The sequence below is a fragment of the Pseudorca crassidens genome, chromosome 18, assembly GCF_039906515.1.
Source record: "Pseudorca crassidens isolate mPseCra1 chromosome 18, mPseCra1.hap1, whole genome shotgun sequence".
Lineage (NCBI taxonomy): Eukaryota > Metazoa > Chordata > Mammalia > Artiodactyla > Delphinidae > Pseudorca > Pseudorca crassidens.
In genome coordinates this window covers 16,521,714-16,534,624 of record NC_090313.1, presented here as the reverse complement: position 1 = coordinate 16,534,624, position 12,911 = coordinate 16,521,714, and the positions used below count along the sequence as shown (strand labels likewise).

Sequence of the window (12,911 nt, the reverse complement as noted above, 5' to 3'; positions counted from 1 at the left end):
GATGAGAGCAGCTGAGTGTCATTGGGCTCTAGTACTCTCAGGCAACTCCTGGCACTTCTGACAGGACAAGGACGGACACCTGCAGCCTTTTACTCACCCCCAAGAGCTGATTTGTCAGCCTGTAGGCTCCTAGTTACTTGGAATTAACATATCCCTATTTCTGTGTTTGGGTTTTTTTTTTAATTTATTTATTTTTTTATTTTTGATGGTGTTGGGTCTTCGTTTCTGTGCAAGGACTTTCTCTAGTTGCGGCGAGCAGGGGCCACTCTTCGTTGCGGTGCGCGGGCCTCTCACTATCGCAGGCTCTCTTGTTGCGGAGCACAGGCTCCAGATGCGCAGGCTCAGTAGTTGTGGCTCACGGGCCTAGTTGCTCCGCGGCATGTGGGATCATCCCAGACCAGGGCTCGAACCCGTGTCCCCTGCATTGGCAGGCAGACTCTCAACCACTGCGCCACCAGGGAAGCCCCTGTGTTTGGTTTTAATTGAGATGTTTCTTCCCTAAATCAGAAATAGCGTAAGAATCTAAACAAGATGTCTCTCGCATTTTGATTGTTTGTAATAGTATATCTTCTTTTTTCTTGTAACCAATACAGAGTGTTCTGTTGAATTATAATAAATTAGGGCTCCTAGCATCCAATTGGTGACATATTAATTCTACTTTTAAAAAGTGACACCGAGAGTGGATTTTAGCAGAGCTCGGTATATGGCGGTTGTGCACAGGGTTCCAATAGTTTGGGTTATTTAGCTTTCAGCTGCCTCTTAAAAGTGAGTCGGAGAAAACTTGATGTCTGCTTTTCAGAACTAGACCACATTTTCCTTCCATTATTTTTAATACGGGATAGTAAATAACTCAAAAGAGCCCAAGTTCATTGCCGTATTTTGCTTTCTGTCAGAGAAAAAGACAGAGAGACAGCTATATGGGCTTCATTGTAGGGTCAGTTAATGAATTTTCAATTCCCATTGCATTTATGCTTTATTATTTAAATTTATAGACGTTTGGGCTGTCATCCCAAGTGATGTGGTTTTTTGCAATTTGCCAAGATGAGAAATACCCATCTCTGACTCTATCAATCATCTATCTATATACCTATCTACCTATCTTTCTACCTATATATCTTCATGTGTGCTTATTTCATTTATATGCATGATGTTCCTTTTGATTTGCAACAAAACTGGTTGGAGAGAACCTAAACCTGATGTTAGCACACTGGATGTTACTTTAAGGATATAAAACACAGTATCTTGATGTTAATAATTTGTGGCACAGAAGGGATGCGCGGAATTCATGGCTGGAAATGGCAACATTCATCCCACCTTCTGCCTCAGCCCGCCTCTCTCAGCATCCCTCGTAAGTATTGCTCCCTCGTAAGTACTGCCTACAGCGGTGTCTGTGACCTGCAGACATTCAGTCTCCTGGGAATGCAATGGAGCGGATGAAAAAGTCCAGAGCTGTTAAAAAGAAGCATTATAATATATGAACCCTTAATTGTTTGTTTTCTCCCTGAGCAATTAGTGAAATAGAAGAAAGGCAAAGAATGGAGAGCTTTGGCAACTGCCCAAAGTATTTTATGTTAAAAAAACAAATAACAGTAGAGTTCCTAATCAGATGACCTTAACATTGGGAAATTGTCCTGGGTTATCCTGGTGGACCCAATGTAATCACAAGGGTCCTTGAAAGTGGAAGAGGGAAGCTGAAGAGGAGGTTAGAAGATGCTATGTGAGAAAGATTTCATTGGAGATGCAGGAAGAGGCCAAGAACCAAGGACTGCAGGCTGCCTCTAAAAGCTGGAAAAGGTAGTGAAACAGATTCCTCACTAAACCCTTCAGAAGGGAGTGCAACCCTGCTGACTGACACCTTGATCTTAACCCCGTAAGACTCATGTTGGACTTCTGATCTCCAAAATTGTTAGATAATAAATTTGTGTTGTTTAACGCCACTAAAAAAATAAATAGCCAAAGTTTTGTATATCGCAAAGAACGTCAGAACGTACCCACTTTGAATAAGAAGAGGACATATTAAATGAATTTATTTTTCATTTTTAGCAGTTCTTAAGGCAGAATTTGGAAACATGGTCTACAAGTATAACTGAAATAGGAATATATATGAACATATATACATATTTGTGTGTGGATATATATATTTATATACTCACATATATATTCCACTTCTTTAATACTTAGTCAATCTCTGCTCTTTCTTCAAGGTCAGCTTAGGTCTCACCCTTTAGCGTGGGCTTTTTTGGTTATTCTAGTCTACAAGGTAAACTCCCTATGCTCAACTGGTCTTTTTCTTATAACCTCAAATAGCTCATAATCTAGCCAAAGAAGGAGAAACTTCTTATCTACATCATTTATTGAAAGCATAGCTAAAATCACTTTGTATTTTTATTTTCTAAATACTGCTGACTCCCTAACCATTCTATAAGTACTTTGAGTACATGCACTGATAATTCTTTTCTTTATTTTGAATGCTAATGGTCAGTATAGTGCCCTAAAAACACTTATAGTTGATAATGACATGATGATACTGAGAACTGGGACAGATCTTTTTTGTGAGCCTTAAGATAGCTCTGATATGTTGATAAAGACACAATGATGTTAGTAGGAAGTGCCCAAAACGTACTTGGATTGAAACGACAGAAAAATGTATGGTGGTCCTAGGGCAGCGTTAGCTGAGAGACCTTTCTAGAGTTATGGAAATACTCTGTATCTGTACTCTCCAGTATAGTAGCTACTAGCCGTGTGGCTATTAATCCCTTGCAGTGTGGCTAGTCACTGAAGAACTGACTTTCTATTTTAATTGACATAAATTTAAATTAAATGGCCACATGTGGCTAGTGGCTACCATATTGGACAGCATGCCTACACTTCTAGTTTGATAGAGCACTCTCCAAGTTCTGAGGGTAGGGGAGTGAAGGAATAGGGTCATTTTCATCTTACCTAACGGTCTTGTTCCTGAAGCAGTGAATTAATAACGGTAGAGCAGTGGTACCCAAAGAGTGTTCTGCAACTTAGACCAGTCAGTGAACTGCTGTTAACTAGTCCATGACAGATTAATTACAGAAATTGAGAGTAAGCATTTAGAAACTTCTATAACCGCTTGACATTGATGTAACATACAAATGTGGAGTCAGGGGACTCATCTCACTGAATAGGGCATAGACCTCTCCAGGTTTTTTCAAGCCTGCACAGTGAGTGCCATCTGGTGTGAGCACAGGCAGGTGCAGTAGGACCATATATTATACTGGCCCGTGAAAGATTAGGAATTTCTAAAAAGCTATCCTCTCACAGAACAGCTACAAATAGTTTGAGAAGCCCAGGTGTAGAAGCCCAGGAATCAGAGGCCAGCAGTCTAGTCTGTTCACCATAAGCTGGCTAAATTATACTGACTCTCAGAAAAATAGGTCTTAAAAACAGAAGCACCCTTCGAAATTATAGACTCCAACCCTGGACAACTAACAAAAGGAAAAACCAAGTTCTAGGAAGGATGTGACATACCTCAACACTTTTATCAGAGCTTGAAGAACTCCCTTCCTGTGCCTCTCAGGCAGACTGTTTCTCCACTATGCCAAATGGACTGGGGCCAAGAGACATCTGATTCCCTAGCACAGCAAATGGAAGCCTAAGAACATGACTACAACACATCCATAAAACCCACCTTGCAGACAGTGTGTGCCTGTACCAGCTGAGGTTCTCCTCCCCTCTTTAATGGGTTGTCACCAAAGGGAATTTTAAAAACCAAAGCTAATGAGGTATCCACAGGGATTGGTGCATATGAAAAACCAAATCAGTGGAACCAGCCCTTCTATTAAAGATTTAGATTTTGAATAAACTATTGAATAATTTCTATGTTTTCCTGACCCATAAAAGGATGGTTTGACTTTTGATTCCCCCCCACCCTTGATTTGTTCTTAGTCAGTGGAAAGATGGTAATGGGATGCAGTGGTTTATGACCTCGTATAAGAAGCCCAGGAAGAATCCAGCTAAGCGGTATTCTTTATATTGGAAATAGCGCAGCTGTTTGAGCGAGTGTGTAATGGATAGTGTTGGTGCCACACTCGGATCCCCTGTAGAGGCTTCCAAGACCCACAGCCACACCTTTCTCCCAAAACTGCGCCCCTCACAGGAGCCGTCTGGCTTGAGAAGTTGCACTTGTTTCCCTTCCTCTCTCTCCAGGAGATGGGGGCAATCTGCCACCACGATGGACTGACTGATAGGGAGTTTCCTGTCTCACAGAAGTCTCTGTGTGTTTGGATAGGGAAATAGACAAAAAGGCTGTCCCTTTGCCTCAAGGCAGGATTTACCCTGTGGGGCAGCTCACTCTCCAGAGCTCTTTGTAGGATCAGGCTGAAAGCAGCCTCCAGCTGGAAGCATACCTGTGGGAGCTCCATCCCTTTCCTTATCCTGCCTCTCACTTCCTTACAGATTCCTCTTGAGCGTGTACCCCCAATATACCACTCCTACAAGCATCCCCGTCTCAGGCTGTGCTTCTAGGGAATTTGACCAACAACAGAGTGTAAACTAACTAAAACCTTTTAAATAGCTATTAATTTATTACCTCAAATATTTTGTGCTTTGGCTTGAATTCAGAATAATGTTTAATTGTCATGTTAAAAAAAGGAGATATATGAACTTTCAGATCCTTTGGAAATATCTGGAAAAGTCTTCATCTCCTGCCTGATTTTGGACTCATTATCTTTTTTTTTTTTTTTTTTCAGTGCTGAGGGGCGGGGCTGAGGATGTGGGATGAGGAAGGGGTGTGATGGGGAATCAGAGAAAACTTCCGGAGGGGAGCCCTCCACTGCCAGCCCGTGAACTGCTAAGGCAGGGTCCTATTCGGGAAAAGGGGCACTCAGTGAGCACACAGTGCCAGGGACCAGGAAGCAACACAAATCAGTGGGAAGAAAGACATGTCCGAAAGCTCCAGAGTTTGCAAGGGACAGGAGTGAACCCTCCAAACACGGGGAAAGGCTTTCAGCAACTCCTCTCCCTGCACTATCAATGACCAGGGCACGGGCAGCCCACGATGGACTCATTATCTTTGATTCCTGATTTCAGAGCAAAATGTCTGCTCTATCACAGGGCAGGTAGCTATTCCTGAGCATGTGTTAATTGCTCTCTCTTATCTGATGAGACCCCTGGAAAAGTTTCTCAGAAAGAATATAACAACATAGCCCAAGTACATGACTGTTTTCTTATGCAAATAAAAAATACCCCATCTTTTAGAATCAATGAATATTTTTACTCTGTTATTTAGTGGGAGAATTAATCATCCAAAATTTGTCCTTGTAGGGGGAGTAGGAGAAGCGGGCTTTATTAATTTGTGATAAAAATTTGTTTAAAATAAAAAACTTGGGAAATTTAAATTTTCCATTTTGTATTCAAATCATGTCAGTGGCAGAGGAAATGGAATTTATTAGGGAAAATGCTGTGACTATTTGCATAATTTTCTGGTGCTGAAACGTGAGAAAGATCTGGTTGCTTATTACTCTAGCCCAGTTTAACTTTGCTTTCAGATGCTCATTCACCAACCTAAGCCTTTCTCTTTCCTCAATCTCTGTGGCACTCACATAAAATATGTACTTAAGCTCATGTAAAAATAATGCATTCTTCCATTTTCCTCCAAATTATTTCACAGCCTCCTGTGTTTGTTAATAAATTAGTTGTCAGTCATCTCTTTTGGTAGCTGTTTCCATTAGAGATATTGTAACGGTGTGGAAGCCACTGAAATTCCAATTGCTGTCTTCAACAATACTTTATTTCTCTTTATTTTATCCATTCATGTGGCCCAGTTTCTTACTGATCATTCAAGAAACATCTGATAAATGACGTCTTCCTTTTCTTCTGTTTCCTCCTGCAATCATAATAGTACCGCAGAATCCCTTTCAAATTTGCAGAACTCCCCCGCCCCCAAAGAGTTCTGTGGAATGACATACTTTGGGTGAATACAACTAAACTAGAAATTTTCTATGATCGTGAATGGAAGCAAATCATTGCTAATCATTTCTAACTTTCATCCATTGCGAATAGGGGCCCATGATCTACTACAGTTTAACCAGAGCAAGACTTTCCCATAAAACAATGAAATATACATTTTTGTGCACAATTAAATAAATATTTATTGTCAGCCAATGGGATTCAAAAATGCAATCCCTGTGTTCAAAGCGATCAAATTCTAAAGGAGAAGACAAACACAGAAACAAGCATCCCTAATACAAAGTGATTTAGTACCAGATGTTTGGACAAGAGTCTGGAAGCAGAGAGAGGTGGGGGAAAACTTGCCCATCTGCTGTTTGGGAGAGACTTAGGGAGAGGTCAGGGAAGAGTTTTAGTTGCTATAGCTTGAAAATTTTAACTGAAAAGGTTAGTTGTAAAGGTATTAACACTAAATTATTTAATTCACTTATAGATCGTTACTTAGGTAGTTCTTTTTCCTCTAGGTCAAACATCAAACTGTCCCTTTTGTGCTAAAAGCTTTCATTTCTCTCATAACTACTTTCCTTCCGCAGTCACCAACTTAGTAAGGATTAGGTGTGTCGTCTAGTGACAGGAAATCCAAAATAAAAATGGCTTCTATAAGATGGAGCAGATTTTCCCAGCTGTTGGATTGTAAAATATACTGTTGATCAAACTCTGTAAAACTGGTTTTTGCTTCAGCAACACCTCCTCTGCCATATGGTGTTGACATGAGTTTATACAAAGACAGCCCTGCTGTTCCTATGGCCTGCCTGCAGCTCTCGTTCTCATAGATCTACTCAAAAGATTTTTGGATGGGCTATTTAGAATTTTTTATTCTTACATTTGGGAAATCCAGTTCCTTCTGAGAATAAAGAGAGCTGTGTCAGTTCTAGGGGCTCCCCTTCTATGGTATGGATCTGCGAGGTGTACATCCTAATTTGGGTTGATATTCCAGCTATTCGTGTCATTGAAGAAGATGTGCCTTTGTCTGACTACCTTTGACTGAATTCATGAGAAAATAAATTTATATTTAATAGGCAATATTTCTGTATTAGTTGATGGTCAGGAAATTAAGAGAATACTAGGAAGATCTTTCACACAAAAGAAAAATGTGTGCAAAACCTGAACACTGGGAACATACATGTTCATAGTAAATGCCAATTTGCCAGTGCAAAAACCAGAACTCTACTTTGGGCAATACTGGGTGCAGCAAATGTAGATGTTTATCTCCTGATGGCCACATTGTATTGAATGTATAATTGAGGCTAAGTGTTGAATGAATTAGCAACTGAATAATACCAGCTTTCAGATATGTGGGCAAATCACACACCTAGAACAAAATACTGTCTTATTAAATTCCTCCTTTAGTTAGTAGCAAAGGCATTTACAGCCCTTTAACGTTATAAAAGCATGTACAACTGTTAAGATGAGTCCTAAAAGAGACAGAGACAGAGAGAGACAGGAGACAGAGAGAATTATTCAAACCTCCAATAGTGGGCTTCCCTGGTGGCGCAGTGGTTGAGAGTCCGCCTGCCGATGCAGGGGACACGGGTTCGTGCCCTGGTCCGGGAAGATCCCACATGCCGCGGAGCGGCTGGGCCCGTGAGCCATGGCCACTGAGCCTGCGCGTCCGGAGCCTGTGCTCCGCAACGGGAGAGGCCACAACAGTGAGAGGCCCGCGTACCGCAAAAAAAACCTCCAATAGTGAACATTTCTGAGTGTCTGTGAATACTGTTCCTCGGGTGTGTGTGTGTGTGTGTGTGTGTGTGTGTGTGTGTATTTTTCACAAGATTTACTTACATCACAAACAAGGAAAATTGTTCTCAAGAGTTCTGGACTGATTAGAAATCCAGACAGTAGCTGGTTCTTTGCCTCATGTGAACTAGAACACTAGTTTGGGGAATGAAGAGCAAATGAAATTTTTCCTGAAATCACACACCTGTTTTTCCATAACAGAAAAAAAGTTGAAAGGAGCAAAATCATTTAGCTGGAATTTGAGGGACAATTGCTCTTCTTTTTTTGTACTAAAGAATTATCGCAAGACATTGTCTGTTGTTTCAAACACTGGGGCCTCCTGCAGCTCAGAATTGTGCTGGCCTCCTCTGGTTCCCAGGATTGTGATTGATCTCAGCTGTCTTGTTTTGATTCAGTAGCTCCCAGAATAATCCCAAAAGTACATCATCACAGGGCTATGAAGCTACATAATTATTGAGGAGGTGGGAGCCATTTTTCTTTCTGTACATGTTTTGACATTATCCGGGGCATTATTTGATGCATGAAGTAGGCTTTACATAAGTAATAAAAAAGCTGTTTTTCTTTTATTGTCGCTCAGTTTTTATCCCTGTAATAAAACAATACCACAGAATGAATGCTCCCAAACTGAAACAAAGATAGCAGAGTAAATAGGATCTCAAAAAGCCAAAAATTTATTCATTTTGCATAATGTGATCATTAAATAAATTTCGTGAAAATTTCCTTTTGCAATAAAGAGAGTCAAATTTATTATAGCACTTTCCTTAGATGACACATAAAGATATTTGTATCAAAAATGAGATACTTGTGTAGAGAAATGAAGATTCTGAGCAGAGAAATAAAACATGTAGAATTAATTTTTATTAAAGAACCCTCAAATATAATTTCACTGAAACTAGGTAAATGTGGTAACAAAGAGGGGAAAAGCTCTTGCTAAATTACATCTACATGGGCAAACTAAAAGGCATACCTAAGAATTAGCCCTACAAATTAAAATAAAAACTAAAAATATTCTTTCTTTAAATCATTATCTGCATGTATAAGTATTTTTTTTAAATGAGGCAAGGGGCAATATCTTGATAATTATCTCTAACTTTATTTGAATAATTAAATATAAGCCCCAAAATGGCTTCTTCAATTGAATAACGTTTCCTGTCTTCAAATAACAGGAAAATCAAAGTAACTGCTGAATCCAAATAAAATGTTTTTCTCTTATGTAAATAAAGCCCAGCTGTTAACAGTACAGAGCTGACAAGGTAGCTCTGTAATCAATAAGAACAGCCCAAGGTCTATCTCGTTGCTCTGCCATCTCCACACGTGGCTACTTAAGGGCCCAAGAGACTGGTTAAGCTCAACCATCACATCTCCTTTCCATCTAGAAGAAAAAAAGCTCAAAGAATGTCACTTTTTTCTCTTTTTTTTATGCAAGTCAGTGGAGTTTTTTAGTCTTATTAGTCATCTTTTTATTATTAATGTTACCAAATAGACAGCAGCTCCTTGTAGGCTAAAGGTGTGAATTGATCTGTTGCCCAACCCAGTTTCACTTTAAAGAAAAAAAAAAAATTAATGTTGAGTGGCATCATTTTAACCTCAATTTTTTTTTTTTTTGTCTTTTATATAGTTACACCTAGAGTTTCCAAAACAAAACTTTGCTTTGTTTTCTTGAGAGGTTCAGTTTCATCAGGGCTACTTGCATATAAATACCTCCTTGACCAGTGAAGTTACTTATCCGTTAATGTATTCATCATTTTATTTATCCCTTAGTGGCATCTAAATTTGAAACACGCTCATAAACATTAAATTCTGTGATCTTACAGATAGTTCATCACCAAATATATTTTCAAGGCCAATGAAGGATGTAACAAAAGTTGTCTTGTGTTATAATTTTGTTGGAAAATTTATTTGGAACAAAGATGAAAGAAGTAGGGTCTCTATAACTCTTAGGGTAAAGTAAGTAGAAGATAAGAAATGAAAAAAATGGAGAAAAATAAAACTTGGGTAACTTTGGAATAACAGGAATTCAAATATATTTCAGAATATGGCAGACAGCAGGAAAGTGATGACTGTATGTTATAAACTACTCTCTCCTTCTTTAAACAACAGTTATACTTTAAATATTTTTCTTTTTATTATACTGTTAGAACCTGTTACTTGTAGAGACATATATAGAAGAGTGTAAAGAATAAAAAACTTATTATTCACTGTTCTGTCTCCCAGGGAAAAAATGCTAACTACTCTTAATATTTTGTTGTGTGTTATGTTAGTATTTTACATATATTTATAATTGTGTATATTTTGAAACTGGGTTAATTTTTTTACACACTGTGCTGCAAATCACCTACTCTTCTGCAAATCATCTTTTTTTCAATCAACATGAGAAAATGCTTGAAACATAGTACTAAGCTGTCTTGTAAAGCATGACTTAAATGGTTGCATAGTATTTTTATCATGTGTCTGTTGCAAAATTTAACTAGTTCCATATTGAAAGAGCTGTTGGTCATGGAGTTTAGTGTGCATACACGGTAGCAGACCAGCCTATGTTCCAATCCTGATGACATCTTTACTTTAAAAAAACTTTAGATCAAATTTGACCTTCAGTTTCCTCACTTGTGAAGTGGGACTAATACTGGGACCTACCTCATGAGTGTATGCTAAGGATCAAAAGCAGTGCATAGTAAGGACTTATCCCTGTGAACAAGTTTTTATTGGACATTAGAATATTTCTAATTTTATGTTATCATAAATAACTGTTGACCCAGCACACTGTTGGATGAGGCATAAATTACCATTTTAATCAAACATACATACATACATTCACTCCCTCATTCAGACAACCTTTATTGAGCAGCTCCCATTTTCCAGGTACTCTTACATTTTATAATGAACCTCTTTATCATGTGCCTAAGAAGAACCAGTTACTATTGTTTTGACAAAAACTTTTATCTGCAGTTATTATATAATGCTAACTCTTAGGTAAATGATGCTTCAAATATCCAGTAAAGATTCTGTGAAAAGATGAGTCTAGAAAATGTAAAAGTGACTTTAAATCTGACTAGTTCTATGAAAATACTCTTTCTAAAGAGATTTCCCGGTATTCAAATTCCTGTTTTGATCATTCAGATGAAACTAGTGTCACGTTCCTACGTGTAGGGGCAAAAAACAATGGAGCAAAAGTGTCACGTTCAAAGCTGTTTCTGCACAACCAAAATGCTTTGGAGCTTAAACATTCTGCAGTCCTTCTTTACTCTTCCTGACGTCTCTTGGAAAGCCTTGTCAAGATAAAGGAGTCAAATGGTACTACATTTATTCTCTGTTATTATTATTATTATTTTGCATCTAAAGAGAGGTTCTTTACGAAATCTGCAAAGACCTGATCAGATCTCAAAGGTAGAATGTTTAATAATGAATAAAATGACCTCAAAGTGGGTGTACCGGTCTCATCCACAAAGGGTCCAGCCCTCTCCCTGCCTCTCCTTCTCCCTTCCCAAGCCTCTCCCACACGGCAGAGGGGTCTCTCTGAATCTCAGATCCCTCCCTGTCTCTCTTCTCAGGGTCCCTATCTACTCCATTTCACTGTGTCTCTCACTGATTTCAACATCTGACTTGGGCGCAGGGGTGTTTTTCAGAAATACAGATCCCTGAGTTTCTGCCAGAAACACTGAATCAGAAACATCTGTGTGTGGGGCTTGAGAATTGTTATAGGTGATTCTGATGCAGTCCAAAGACTGGCATTTGGAAGTTCTCACCCTATGGTCGGGGTCTGTGAAGCCCCCCACCCCGTTTTCACCCTATGCTACCCACATGACCTGGATTCTGCCTCCATCACCTCATCTATTGTTATTCCCAGCCCCTTCGTCTGCCACATGCCAGCCTTAGAAATGACAGATGACATTTAGCAAGTACCCTTTTGTGATAGGCCTTCTACTATATAAAAGTACTAAACCAGTTAATATACTTAACGCATAACATTAAATTACATATATATGATGTCAGAACCATGGCTGATGCATAGAAAGCATACAGTGAATGTTAGTGGATTATATGTTTAATTAAATATCATAGGTAGATAATGGCATGTACTATTATCTTTCAGATTTATTAAGATATAGCTGACATATACCATTGTATATGTTAAGGTGTATAACGTGATGATTTGGTACAAACGTATGTGGTGAAATGAGTACCAGTAAGGTGGGTTATCCTATCGGTCACCTCACATAATTACCATTTTTGTGTGTGTGGTGAGAACATTTAAGGTTTATTCTCTTAGCAACTTTCAAGTATACAATATAGTCCATATAGTATTGTTAACTATAGTTGCTATGCTGTACATTAGATCCCCAGGACGAGTTTACTCATCTTTTAACTGGAAGTCTGCACCTTTTGACCAACATCTGACCGTTTCCCCCACCCCCTAGCCCCTGGCAACCATCAATCTACTATTTGTTTCTATGAGTTCAGATTTTTTAGATTCCACATATAAGTGAGATCATACAGTATTGCTCTTTCTCTGTCTGACTTATTTCACTTAGAATAATGCTCTCAAGTTTTGTCCATGTTGTCACAAATGACAGGACTTCCTTTTTTATGGCTGAATAATATTCCATTGTGTATATGTATATACCACACTTTCTTTATCCTTTCATCCACTGATTAGACACTCAGGTTATTTTCATTATCACTAGGCTATTGTGAATAATGCTGCAGTGAACCTGGGGGTTGCAGATATCTCTTTGAAATAGTGATTTCATTTCCTTCTGATATATTGCCCAAAGTAGAATTGCTGGATCATTTGGTAATTCTATTTTTATTTTTGGGGGAACCTCCGTACTGTTCTCCATAGTGGCTGTATCATTTTACATTCCCACCAACAGTGCAGAAGTATTCCCTTTTCTCCACACCCTCTCCAGCACTTGTTATCCTTTGCCTTTTTTATCATAATGGTATGCATTTTTTTTTTTTGTCCTATCCATTCTTAACCAGCTAAGCTCAGACTAGCCATAGATGACTCCCAGTTCCTAGAAAACAACTCAGGCAAACTTCCTATTCATTTTCTTTCTTTTTTTAAATGAAGTATGGCATGTATTATTTTAGTTAATCATTGTAGCAACACTGTGAGGTAGATACCATTATTTTCCCCATTTTACAGAATAGGAAAGTGAGGTCCTGTTCATAGAAAGAGAAAACAGTAACCCAATTAG

General features: G+C 38.8%; 1 protein-coding gene and 1 non-coding gene across 2 annotated transcripts in view; one reads left to right on the top strand and one right to left on the bottom strand.

The window, feature by feature from the left end:
- GPC6 (glypican 6) overlaps positions 1-12,911 on the top strand; it is a 1,075,997-nt gene that overhangs the window by 679,719 nt on the left and 383,367 nt on the right. The window lies entirely within an intron of this gene.
- Positions 4,912-5,053, bottom strand: LOC137211520 (small nucleolar RNA SNORA71). Its single transcript, XR_010937122.1, has one exon. It is a non-coding gene; the product is annotated as a small nucleolar RNA SNORA71 (small nucleolar RNA).